Source organism: Meles meles, chromosome 5, assembly GCF_922984935.1.
Source record: "Meles meles chromosome 5, mMelMel3.1 paternal haplotype, whole genome shotgun sequence".
Classification (NCBI taxonomy): domain Eukaryota; kingdom Metazoa; phylum Chordata; class Mammalia; order Carnivora; family Mustelidae; genus Meles; species Meles meles.
The window spans coordinates 153141111-153155139 of record NC_060070.1 but is presented as its reverse complement, the minus strand read 5'-3'; the positions used below and the strand labels follow the sequence as shown (position 1 = coordinate 153155139).

The following is a 14029-nucleotide window of genomic DNA, read 5'->3' as shown; positions in this document are numbered from 1 at the left end:
ATGCCTCCATCAGAAAGGATGAATACCCAACTTTTGTAGCAACATGGACGGGAATGGAAGAGATTATGCTGAGCGAAATAAGTCAAGCAGAGAGAGTCAAGTATCATATGGTCTCACTTATTTGTGGAGCAACGCAAAGAACATGGAGGACATGGGGAGATGGAGAGGAGAGGGAGTTGAGGGAAACTGGAAGGGGAGATGAACCATGAGAGACTATGGACTCTGAAAAACAACCAGAGGGTTTTGAAGGGGCGGGGGGGTGGCAGGTTGAGGAACCAGGTGGTGGGTAATAGGGAGGGCACGTACTGCATGGAGCACTGGGTGTGATGACAAAACAATGAACACTGTTATGCTGTAAATAAACAAATTAAAAAAAAGAGTAAAAAAAAAAAGAAATATGATGCAGACTCTCTTGGACCAACTCTAGAGGATTCATAAACCCATGAACTTTGATTTTGAGCACTCACTTACATTAAAGCATTAGGTAAGGAAATTCCCTTGAGAAATGTCACAGGAAATTTTGGATGACATGGGGAGGACATATTCTCCTTTAAAATCTCGGGCAGTCATTTTGTTCCTTCAAAATGTCTTCCCCGCCCAGTCATTTGGAGGCATGGCCCCTGCAAAGTACCTTCTTCATTGCCCCAGTCATATCCTTGTTCCTCATCGTATATATGACAGGGTTGACCATGGGGGTGACAATGGTGTAAAACAGAGAAAGAAACTTGACCTGATCCTGGGAGTAGTTGTCGCTGGGCTGGAGGTAAGCATAGATGGCCGTGCCATAGAACAGGGAGACCACTGTGATGTGGGACCCACATGTGCCAAACGCTTTCCTCTGCCCTGCAGATGACTGTATTCTTAAGACCACCCTGACGATCTAACCATAGGAGAAGATGATTAATGTCACAGGTATGAGGAGAATGATCACACTAGCGAAGAAAATCTCTGACTCATACACAGTGGTGTCAACACAGGCAAGCTTGAGTAGTGGAGGGATCTCACAATAGAAGTGGTCTATTTTATTTCTCCCACAAAGTGGTACAATGAAGATGAGCATTGTTTGCAATGAGGAGTTGGCAAAACCAATGAACCACGATGCAGAAGCCATGAGGGCACAGAGACGGGGGTGCATGATCACGGTGTACTGCAGGGGCTTGCAGAAGGCTGCATAGCGGTCAAATGCCATGACCCCTAACAGAATGCATTCCGTGCATCCCAGCCCTAGAGCAACAAACAGCTGAACTACACAGCCCCCAAATGAGATAGACTTCTCTGCTGTCCTGAGATGAGCCAGGAGCTGCGGGACAGTGCTGGTCGTGTAACACAGGTCCAGAAAGCTTAGGTTGGAGAGGAAAAGGTACATGGGAGTCTGAAGATGTGGGTCGAGGTGGGACAAGGCAATGATGGTGGTGTTTCCCAGCAGAGTGAACAGATAGAAGATCAGGAGGACCACAAAGAGGACTAGCTCCAGTTGAGGCCGGTCAGAGAATCTCAGCAGGATAAAGCCCGTGAAAGAACTGCCATTCTTCTGTTCCATCCTCTGTTAGCATATGTTTCCTGTCAGGACCAATCACTTAGCAGCTTTTAAAAGAAACCTTCAAAAATAAAAAAAATAGTTGATGGGGCAGATATCTCATATTAATGATAGGGCATTGGATTTTTATCAGTAACTATGTGAATCAATGATGTGTTTTTTACAATTGATGCACTTCATGCCAGTACAGTTCCACATAATGCCAAAAAGGATAGCATTAATATTTGGTTAAAAAAAAAAAGAAATAATGGCCCATGTGTTTGCATTAGTCATAGGTATGAAATGTCTCTCAGACTGAGCTTAATAAGACTTAAAGTACTTAAGTGCTTTATAAGTACTTAATAAGAGTAAAAGTACTGTAAGTATATACATATTGTAGAAAGAATGGGGATGGGGGGAAAGAGGGAGAACAATCAGAAACAATCAAAAGGAGATGCAGACAGAGGGAGAGACGTTAACCTAAATATGTTCTCAAGATTCTACACGATAAGATTTGCACACACCACACATGCCATAGAATATAATACAATATAGGGGCGCCTGGGTGGCTCAGTGAGTTAAAGCCTCTGCCTTAGGCTCAGGTCATGATCCCAGGGTCCTGATATCGAGCCCCGCATCAGGCTCTCCGCTCCGCGGGGAGCCTGCTTCCTCCTCTCTCTCTCTGCCTGCCTCTCTGCCTACTTGTGATTTCTCTCTGTCAAATAAAAAAAAAAAAAGAATATAATACAATATAATCTCAAAAATGCATTCAGATACAGGAATTGAAGACCAAGAACGTATTTACACAAAAAATCCGATTACATGCAAAATACTAATACTAATTCTGCTTATAAACATTATGGCAGAATTGACTAATATATTGATGAAAGCTGCACTTTTTTTTCTTCCTGTATGGTAGCAAACAAATATATACTCAATCACAGAGAACCAAAAATATCATGATCCAAATACAGTGCTTACCTTTTCCCTAAAGATGCTTAAAATTGCAACCTCTTCGACCTCATCTGCAGCAACATCTTCCTAGGAACATCGCCAAAGGCAAGGGAAGGAAGGGCAAAAATGAACTATTGGGATTTCTTCAAGATCTAAAGCTTTTGCACAGCAAAGGGAACAGTTAACAAAGCCAAAAGACAACTGACAGAATGGGAGAAGATATTTGCAAACGACATATCAGATAAAGAGCTAGTGTCCAAAATCTATAAGGAACTTAGCAAACTCAACACCCAAAGAACAAATAATCCAATCAAGAAATGGACAGAGGACATGAACAGACATTTCTGCAAAGAAGACATCCAGATGGCCAACAGACCATCTGTTGTAAAAGTACTCCACATCACTCGGCATCAGGGAAATACAAATCAACACTACAATGAGATATCACCTCACACCAGTCAGAATGGCTAAAATTAACAATTCAGGAAATGACAGATGCTGGCAAGGATGCGGAGAAAGGGGAACCCTCCTCCACTGTTGGTGGGAATGCAAGCTGGTGCAACCACTCTGGAAAACAGCATGGAGGTTCCTCAAAATGTTGAAAATAGAACTATCCTATGACCCAGCAACTGCACTACTGGGTATTTACCCTAAAGATACAAATGTAGGGATCTGAAGGGGCACGTGCACCCGAATGTTTATAGCAGCAATGTCTACAATAGCCAAACCACGGAAAGAACCTAGATGTCCATCAACAGATGAATGGATAAAGAAGATGTGGTATATATACACAATGGAATACTATGCAGCCATCAAAAGAAATGAAATCTTGCCATTTGCGATGACGTGAATGGAACTACAGGGTATCATGCTTAGTGAAATAAGTCAATCAGAGAAAGACAACTATCATATGATCTCCCTGATATGAGGAAAGGGAGATACAACATGGGGGGTTCGGAGGGTGGGAAAAGAATAAATGAAACAAGATGGGATCAGGAGGGAGACAAATCATAAGTGACTCTTAATCTCAGAAAACAAACTGAGGGTTGCTGGGGGGAGGGGGTTTGGGAAATGGGAAGGGGGGTTATGGACATTAGGGAGGGTATGTGCTATGGAGAGTGCTGTGAAGTGTGTAAACCTGGCGAATCACAGACCTGTACCCCTGGGGATAAAAATACATTATATGTTTATAAAAAATAAAAAATAAATAAAATTTTTTAAAAAAGATGCTTAAAATGACTGTACCCATTTAAGAGGATCTCCAGAAATTCATTGGCCCTCCATATCCATTGGCTTTGGAACCCTAAAAACCCAGTAGTCAAACTTTCCTCTTTATTCTGCAGATCTCTCTTCACACGTTAGCCACCAGAGCAGCTGAAACTCCTGAGAAAGGCAGGAGTATTCACAATAACATTCTAATCAGATTAAACATTTTAAAAGTTATCCAGTTGTGTAATCTATGTACAAAGTATAATGCTTTTACATCAGTCTCTATGATGAAATAATTAAATAGATAAACACAGAGATATAGACAGGTACATTCTCAAAGCAAAGACATGTCAAAGCACTATAATGGAAACCGTGAAGTACTACAAGGATAATGAAAATGTTATTTCCATATTATACAAAATCTAAGATATCCGTAGATTTAGGCTAAGTATCACCTTTCTGGAGCTATTTTGCAGAGTCAGTCACACTAGATCAGACACATTACCAGCTCTCACATGAGTTGAAAGGCTATTGTCATCTAGCTGCTTAGTACTGAAGAAGCATAGTTCTATCCCAACCAACCAGACATCAGAGAATGAGTATTTCAGTTTTGTCATGTTCAAATAGACATACAGTACATTTTAACTCTTCTAAGTCTTTTTTAAAGTTTTTATTTATTTATTTGAGAGACAGGGAGAGCCCGTGAGAGAGAACTAGAGTGGTCATGCATAGGGAGAAGGTTAGAAGACGCCCCACTGAGCAGGGAGCCTGAGGCAGGGCTCCATCTCAGCACCCTGGGATCATGACCTGAGCCGAAGGCAGACCCTTAACCACTGAGCCTCCCCTAACCCAGCACTTCTCCTCTAAGACTTTTAAGATCTGAATCAGAGTAGACCCACTGATGTGTGAAGGAAATTGACACAAAATTGAAATAAAACAAAGGGTCATACAATCTGAATGGAGGATTTGGGTTTTCACTCTGTTTTTTAAGGCTTCTGATTTCCCATAAGATGTGATTAGTGGTTTCCACAAGAAAAAAACTTGGTGCAAAAATATTTCCTGATAGAATTAGTTATAAATTAGTTATATCTGAGGCTGTATCAATGTGCAACAACAGGGAATGTGCCCTGACTCACACGCTCAGAAGACCAGGTAAAACAAAGCAAGGTCCAGTCTCACGCACACGTGCAGAAATACAGATAAATTATCTGAAATAAATTGCGGCTGTATTAAACGTGGCTGGTAAAGGAATTGCTCACCAAAGTAAGGAGGACAAAAGTAAAATGTTAATCATCCAAGGAAAGCACCAATAAAATAATGGACCACTGAAATAAATAATGCTGGTCCTATCCAGAAGGACTGACTACACAGAATGAAGAAGAAGGCAGCTGAGAAAAGATAAAAGCCTGGTGAGATGAACTTGTACAAATGATATTCTGCTTTACAGGATTATGTATGTGTATGTGTGTATATATCTACACATATCTAAAAGAATGCTGAATGACTACCTATCTAACAGGGATAATGATGAATATGATTTTAGGCAGAAAAATAAAATAACAGGTAAAAGATAAGCCCACCAAAACAGAAAAAAAAGAATGTGATTGTCTCTCTATGTTATGATTACTTCCACTGCCTTGCTGGACAGCACACTGGGACGGAACTACAATACTCATGTCATGGTCTACCACCTTACTTTTTTTTTTAATTATATTCAGGAAAATTTTTATAACACTTGACACGAAAGTCAGGATGCAGTTGCATCTTGCCATCAATTCTCAAGAGGGTGCTCTGCTGATATGGGTCACTTGTTTTCCTCCCTCCTCCCATTCTGGGCATCCATCCCCCTTCAATCTGTGTGCACCACTACAGACCACACTCTTTTGAGAGGAAGGTATGTTTGGATGGAGGTTCATGAGACAGTTCATTTCCTCCTAACCAAATTTAAAGAATTGCATCATTAGACTAAAAGCCATCACCTATGTGTAGGTAGGTATCAAATGACTGAATGCGGTAAGAGAGATTGATTCCCCTTAGACAAATTATGTAAATAGTTCTAGCTGGGTTAGTAAACACATCCATCCTAGGTTAGGAGCACAGAATTCTGTCCTTAACAACCATCATGATATGATATGGTAGAGGAAAATCCAGTTACAAATCCACACAAAAATTACTACTTTCTTTTCAAAACAATAAATACTTTGAAAATAGCACAGGTAATACATACAGAGAGAAAAATATTATTAGGTAAAATATCAGTAAATAGATGCTACAAAGCAAAAAAAAATGGCATTCTACATAATAAGTGCCATCAAAAAAATAATATAACGGGAAATGACATCTTGCAAGAACACAATTCTACAGTTAATGAAGACAATGGGCATCAAATAAAACAATTTAAATGTTTAGTACCAGGACACATAAGCTGACAGAGCAATTACCATTAAGGTGCAATACTGAAATACAACCCTAAAAGTTTAAGTGGAAAAATACATAGTTCCAGAAAACTAGCTGCCTCAATGTGCAAACTGCATATTTACAATACATACGAAACGTCTGTATTGAAGATATTTCAAATATATAACAGTCACTGAAATAATTGACGTACAAACTCTGCCCTATCCAGTTCCTGAATGAGTCCTGAAATAGTGTTGGCAGTGGTAGGAATGAAACACTAATGCTTTATTAATATGTCTGTTCCCTAGGTCTGAGCTGACCCCACATAGACTAGAATAGGCCCCCAAGGGCAATGCGGGATGAGCTACTGAGGGGGAAGGCAGCTTTCACAACACTGGAAATGACAGGTCGCATGAACACGAATGGTGCTTTCCACCAGGTTCCATGGGAGAAGAGATTCAAGTAGGATTTCCACTGCATGTGGTTTGTTCAGGGAATGTTCTCAGGATTAAGATGAGGGACACAAAACAGAGAAGAGAACATGGATAAAGAAAGACATGGTCTCAAATGGAATATGGAATGAGACTGACCCCATAAGAAGCTGGACACCACTCTACCATACAAGTATCCATCTGTGCTGGTAGAAATACTCAGCCCTTGCTGTCTAATGCAATAGCCACTATCCCCATGTCACTACCTGAGCATTTAAATGGAATCACTGAGAAACAGAATTTTGTATTCTATTTAATTTTAATTAATTTAAATTTAAATGACTTCCTGTGACTACTTACTCCAGTATTGGACAGCACAGCTCTGGAGCATGCATTGCATTAGATTTAGTCTTCCCTTGGCGTTAATAACCTTTTGTCTCTCCCATGAGTCTGTGACTGGCTGTGAGCTGCCCACGTTCCTAAGACCCTCTGGCAAAGCAGATCCCTCTCAGCTGAGGGCAAATCTCTGAAGAAGGGAATGGCTGTGCACCTGGCAGCCCATATTCCTGACACATAGGGTAAGGATCGGAGCAGCAGCCAGGTAAAGAGCGTCTGAGCAGAGCCCCAACAGCATTCACACAGAGTCCATTCACAATGCTGTGCAAGGATAGAAGGATGGAACCCAGTGTCCCAGTAGAGATGCACTGACACAATATCCACAAAATGGCACTCCCTGTTGTGATCTTTAACATAATGTTTCTAATAATCCTTACATATTTTAGATACTTTGGTAAGTTGTAAGGGAGAAAATGACCATTTAGGATCTATAAATAATGACAATGAGCTTTATGCATAGAGAATAAAAACTGTCTAATTTTACAGACAATAAGGACTATAAACATGGAGGTATATGGTCTACTATTTTTACACTTCTGTATATTCTCTTGTTCTATTACTGAAGGTCACATTTTACTACCACTATATATGCATATTTAAGTATTTTCCATATTTGCATAGGAAGGGATAATGAATGTATTACAGTAGAACGAAATGTGTAAGAACGACTTGGTGGAGTCTATAATGAACAACTAAATTTACTTCTTATATTTGGTGAATTGCCATAGGCTGTTCCTTTAGGCAATGGAGCATATAAGCAACAGCTCTTCTGTTTCAAGAACAATTGCAACTGAAAATTAACTGCCAATTCCTAAAGCAACACAGAGACAGATTCCATCCCACTCACCTTTGCTCACCTTCTCTGTGGATGCAAAGCTATTTCCCTACCTCCTTTCCAAGTCACTGCCTAAAGACGGTATTATGAATTGACTTGGACATGCAGAATCAGTCATGTGCAGTAAATACAAAGGTTGACTATACCAGCACTGGCTTATTCATAAATTTTTCCTAAGCAAACAATGCTTGGCCATGATGAGAGATCTGCACTTTGCCTCTAGGAGATAGCAGATGAAGGTAATTGCAAACTATCACTATGGTTTCCAGAAAGCAGTGACCTGCCAATAAAATAGGGAGACCCTTATGAGCACAGGAGAGGGTGCTGTGACACTCAGCTGTGACTGGGCTGGCACTGAGAACCAAATGTGTTTCCCTGGCTGACGTCCCTGGGGAGCAGTTGCCCCACACTTCTAATGAACCCCTGTTACTGAGCTGTCCTCAGGGAGAATGATGATCAAAGATCATGCCAGAGGAGACCTCATCTGTCTCTTATTATTTCACATTATTTCACAGAGGACAAATTATTCCCGTGGTTCTCATCAGTGAATGACCTCTATGTTTTACAAAACACATAAGACTTTTCAACACAATTATCCAAAATATTTACATATATAATTAAGAAATATTCAGAACCTGTACACCTGAAACAAATAATACATTATATGTTAATTTCTAAAAAAAGAATCCATTCAGTTACTTAATTTTAAGTATAAATATGCGGGACCCCAGTGTGATTTAGTCCTTCATGCTTCACACTCAGTTTCAACTCAGGACATGACCCCAGGGTGTTGGAAAGGAGCCAAATTTAAGCATAGATCTCCTGCCCACAGGGGAGTAATGTTTCCCCTCTCTGTCTCCCTCTTCCTCTCCCCCTGCTCACCCATATTTTGTTTATTTTTTTATTTTTTTTTCATTTTATTTATTTTTTCAGTGTAACAGTATTCATTCTTTTTGCACAACACCCAGTGCTCCATGCAAAACGTGCCCTCCCCATTACCCACCACCTGTTCCCCCAACCTCCCACCCTTGACCCTTCAAAACCCTCAGGTTGCCCCAGCCTCCCACCCCTGACCCTTCAAAACCCTCAGGTTGTTTTTCAGAGTCCATAGTCTCTTATGGTTCGCCTCCCCTCCCCAATGTCCATAGCCCGCTCCCCCTATCCCAATCCCACCTCCCCCCAGCAACCCCCAGTTTGTTTTGTGAGATTAAGAGTCATTTATGGTTTGTCTCCCTCCCAATCCCATCTTGTTTCATTTATTCTTCTCCTATCCCCCTACCCCCCCCATGTTGCTTCTCCATGTCCTCATATCAGGGAGATCATATGATAGTTGTCTTTCTCCGATTGACTTATTTCACTAAGCATGATACGCTCTAGTTCCATCCACGTCGTCGCAAATGGCAAGATTTCATTTCTTTTGATGGCTGCATAGTATTCCATTGTGTATATATACCACATCTTCTTTATCTTTTGTTTATTTTTTAAAAAATTTTTATTATGCTCAGTTAGCCAACATATCATAAGTTTTTGATGTAGTGTTCAGCGATTCATTAGTTGCATGTAACACCCAGTGCTCATCACAACATGTGGCCCCCTTAATACCCATCATCTGGCTGCCCCACCTCTCCACCCCCTCCCTTCTATACCCTCAGTTTGTTTCCTAGAGTCCAGAGTCTCTCATGGTTCTTCTGCCTCTCTGATTTCTTCCCATTCAGTTTTCTCTCCCTTCCGCTATGGACTTCCGCTTTATTCCTTATGTTCCACATATGAGTGAAAGCATATGATAACTGTATTTCTCTGCCTCACTTATTTCCCTCAGCATAATCCCCTCCAGTTCCATCCATGTCTATGCAAATTATAGGTATTCATCCTTTATGACGGCTGAGTAGTATCCATTGTATGAACCACTTCTTCTTATCCATTCATCTGTTGAAGGACAGCTAAGCTCCTTCCACAGTGTGGCTATTGTGGCCATTGCTGCTATGAACATTGGGGTGCATGTGCCCTTTCGTTTCACAACATCTGTAAATTGAGGTAAAAACCTAGTGGTGCAGTTGCTGGGTCATAAGGTACCTCTATTTTTAACATCTTGAGGAACCTCCATACTCTTTTCCAGAGTGGCTGTACCAGCTTGTATCTCCACCAACTGTAGAATAGGGCTCCACTTTCCCCATATCCTTGCCAACATTTTTTAGTTCCTGCCTTCTCAGTTTTCACCTTTCTACCTTGTGTAAGGTGGCATCTCATTACAGTTTAGATGTGTATTTCCCTGAGCTAGTGATGTTCAACATTTTTTCATGTGTCTGTTGGCCATTTGTATGTCTTCTTTGGAGAATTGTCTGTTCATGACTTCTGCCCATTTCTTGACTGGATTATTTGTTCTGCAGGAGTTGAGTTTGCAAAGTTCTTACCAGCCATCGATCTGTAATGTCCTCTCCACTCAAAGAGAACCCATTACTATTTCTTCCAGAACTCCTTTAGTTCTTGTTTGGAGGGGAAACTCTTGATCTCTCCTTCTATTCTAAACAGTGCCTTTCCTGGATAGAGTTTTGTTGGCTGTAGTTGTTTCCCATTCAGCATGTGGAAGAGATAATATCCCTCAATCTGGCTTGCCAAGTATCTATGAAGAGATTTCCTTCCTTGGCCTTTGGAGACATATCTTGAAAGAAGTTGCTGTGGCTGATATCGAAGAGGTTACTGCCTATGTTCTCCTCTAGGATTCTGATAGATTCCTGTCTCATGTTGAGGTCCTTTATCCATTTCGAGTTTGTCTTTGCGTATGGTGTAAGAGAATGGTCGAGTTTCATTCTTCTACATATCGCTGTCCAGTTTTCCCAGCACCATTTATTGAAGAGACTGTCTTTTTTCCATTGAATATTTTTTCCCGTTTTGTCGAAGATTATTTGATCATAGAGTTGAGGGTCCATATCTGGGCTCTCCACTCTGTTCCACTGGTCTATGTGTCTGTTTTTATGCCTGTACCATGCTGTCTTGGTGATCACAGCTTTGTAGTAAAGCTTGAAATCGGGTAACGTGATGCCGCCAGTTTTGTTTTTGTTTTTCAACATTTCCTTAGCGATTAGGGGTTTCTTCTGGTTCCATACAAATTTTAGGATTATTTGCTCCAGCTCTTTGAAAAATACCAGTGGAATTTTGATCGGAATGGCATTAAAAGTATAGATTGCTCTAGGCAGTATAGACATTTTAACCATGTTTATTCTTCCAATACAAGAGCATGGAACGGTCTTCCATCTTTTTGTGTCTTCTTCAATTTCTTTCATGAGTGTTCTGGAGTTCCTCGAGTACAGGTCCTTTACCTCTTTGGTTAGTTTTATTCCCAGGTATCTTATGGTTCTTGGTGCTATAGTAAATGGAATCGATTCTCTAATTTCCCTTTCTGTATTTTCATTGTTGGTGTATAAGAAAGCCACTGATTTCTGTACATTGACTTTGTGTCCTGCCACGTTACTGAATTGCTGTATGAGTTCTAGTAGTTTGGCGGTGGAGTCTTTGGGGTTTTCCATATAAAGAATCATGTCATCTGCAAAGAGAGAGAGTTTGACTTCTTCCTTGCCAATTTGGATACCTTTGATTGCTCTTTGTTGTCTGATTGCCGTTGCTAGGACTTCTAATACTATGTTGAACAAGAGTGGTGAGAGTGGGCATCCTTGTCGTGTTCCTGATCTCAACGGGAAGGTTGCAAGCTTTTTCCCATTGAGGATGATATTTGCTGTGTGTCTTTCATAGATAGATTTTATGAAGTTCAGGAATGTGCCCTCTATCCCTATACTTTGAAACGTTTTCATCAGGAACGGATGCTGGATTTTGTCAAATGCTTTTTCTGCATCAATTGAGAGGACCATGTGGTTCTTCTCTCTTCTATTATTGATTTGTTCTATCACATTGATTGATTTGCGAATGTTGAACCAAACTTGCAACCCAGGGATGAATCCCACCTGGTCATGGTGGATAATCTTTTGAATGTGCTGCTGGATCCTCTTTGCTAGGATCTTGTTGAGAATCTTTGCATCCATATTCTTCAGGGATATTGGTCTGAAATTCTCCTTTTTGGTAGGGTCTTTGCCTGGTTTGGGGATCAGGGTAATGCTGGCTTCATAAAAAGAGTCTGGAAGTTTTCCTCCTGCTTCAATTTTTTGGAACAGCTTCAGGAGAATTGGTGTTATTTCTTCTTTGAAAGTTTGGTAGAATTCCCCAGGGAATCCGTCAGATCCTGGGCTCTTGTTTTTTGGGAGGTTTTTTTTTTCCCCATTTTATTTATTTTTTCAGCGTAACAGTATTCATTCTTTTTGCACAACACCCAGTGCTCCATGCAAAACGTGCCCTCCCCATTACCCACCACCTGTTCCCCCAACCTCCCACCCCTGACCCTTCAAAACCCTCAGGTTGCCCCAACCTCCCACCCCTGACCCTTCAAAACCCTCAGGTTGTTTTTCAGAGTCCATAGTCTCTTATGGTTCGCCTCCCCTCCCCAATGTCCATAGCCCGCTCCCCCTCTCCTAATCCCACCTCCCCCCAGCAACCCCCAGTTTGTTTTGTGAGATTAAGAGTCATTTATGGTTTGTCTCCCTCCCAATCCCATCTTGTTTCATTTATTCTTCTCCTATCCCCCTACCCCCCCTTTTGGGAGGTTTTTGATCACTGCTTCAATCTCGTTACTAGATACGGTCTATTCAGGTTGTCAATTTCTTCCTGGTTCAATTTTGGGAGTTTGTAGCTTTCCAGGAATGCATCCATTTCATCTAGGTTGCTTAGCTTATTGGCATATAAGTGTTGGTAATAATTTCTGATGATTGTTTCTATTTCCTTGGTGTTTGTTGTGATCTCTCCCTTTTCATTCATAATTTTATTAATTTGGGCTTTCTCTCTTTTATTTTGGATTGGTGTGGCCAATGGTTTATCGATCTTATTGATTCTTTCAAAAAACCAGCTTCTAGTTTCATTGATACGTTCTACTGTATCTCTCGTTTCTACCTCATTGATTTCTGCTCTAATCTTGATTATTTCCCTTCTTGCATGTGGAGTTGGTTTGATTTGTTGTTGATTCTCCAGTTCTTTAGGGTGTAGAGACAGCTGGAGTATTCTGGATTTTTCAATTTTTTTGAGGGAGGCTTGGATGGCTATGTATTTCCCCCTTAGAATCGCCTTTGCTGTATCCCATAGGTTTTGGACCGAAGTGTCTTCATTCTCATTGGTTTCCATGAATTGTTTAATTTCATCTTTGATCTCCTGGTTGATCCAAGCATTCTTAAGCCAGGTGGTCTTTAGCCTCCAGGTGTTTGAGTTCCTTCTGAACTTTTCCTTGTGATTGAGTTCCAGTTTCAAAGCATTGTGATCTGAGAATATGCAGGGAATAATGTCAGTCTTTTGGTATCGGTTGAGTCCTGCTTTATGACCCAGTATGTGGTCTATTCTGGAGAAGGTTCCATGTGCACTTGAGAAGAATGAGTATTCTGTTGTTTTAGGGTGGAATGTTTTGTATATGTCTATGAGGTCCATCTGGTCCAATGTTTCATTCAATGCTCTTATTTAATTTTCTGCTTCGATGATCTGTCTATTTCTGAGAGAGGCATACAAGATCTCCTACTATTATTGTATTCATATCAATATGACTCTTTATCTTGATTAATAGTTTTCTTACATAATTGGGTTCTCCCATATTGGGGGCATAGATATTCACAATTGTTAGATCATCTTGGCGGATAGTCTGGGCTCTTGTTTTTGGGGAGGTTTTTGATCACTACTTCAATCTCGTTACTAGATATCAGTCTATTCAGGTTGTCAATTTCTTCTTCGTTCAATTTTGGGAGTTTATAGATTTCCAGGAATGCATCCATTTCATCTAGGTTGCTTAACTTATTAGCATATAATTGTTAATAATAACTTCTGATGATTGTTTTTATTTCCTTGGTGTTAGTTGTGAGCTCTCCCTTCTCATTCATAATTTTATTAATTTGAGCCTTCTCTCTTTTCTTTTGGATTAGTGTGGCCAATGGTTAATCGATCTTATTGATTCTTTCTAAAAACCAGCTTCTAGTTTCATTGATAGATTCTACTGTATCTCTAGTTTCTATCTCATTGATCTCTGCTCTAATCTTGATTATTTCCATTCTTGCGTGTGGAGTTGACTTAATTTGTTGTTGATTCTTCATTTCTTTAAGGTGTAGAGACAGCTGGTATATGACATATTGGACCAGTTGTACCTCATAGATATATACAGAACATTCCACCCTAAAACAACAGAATACTCAATCTTCTCAAGTGCACATGGAA

The 14029-nt window shown here is 40.4% G+C and overlaps 1 pseudogene; it reads right to left on the bottom strand.

The window, feature by feature from the left end:
• Window positions 1–601: 601 nt before the first annotated feature.
• Window positions 602–1540, bottom strand: LOC123942495 (annotated as a pseudogene).
• Between the last annotated feature and the right edge of the window lie 12489 nt (window positions 1541–14029).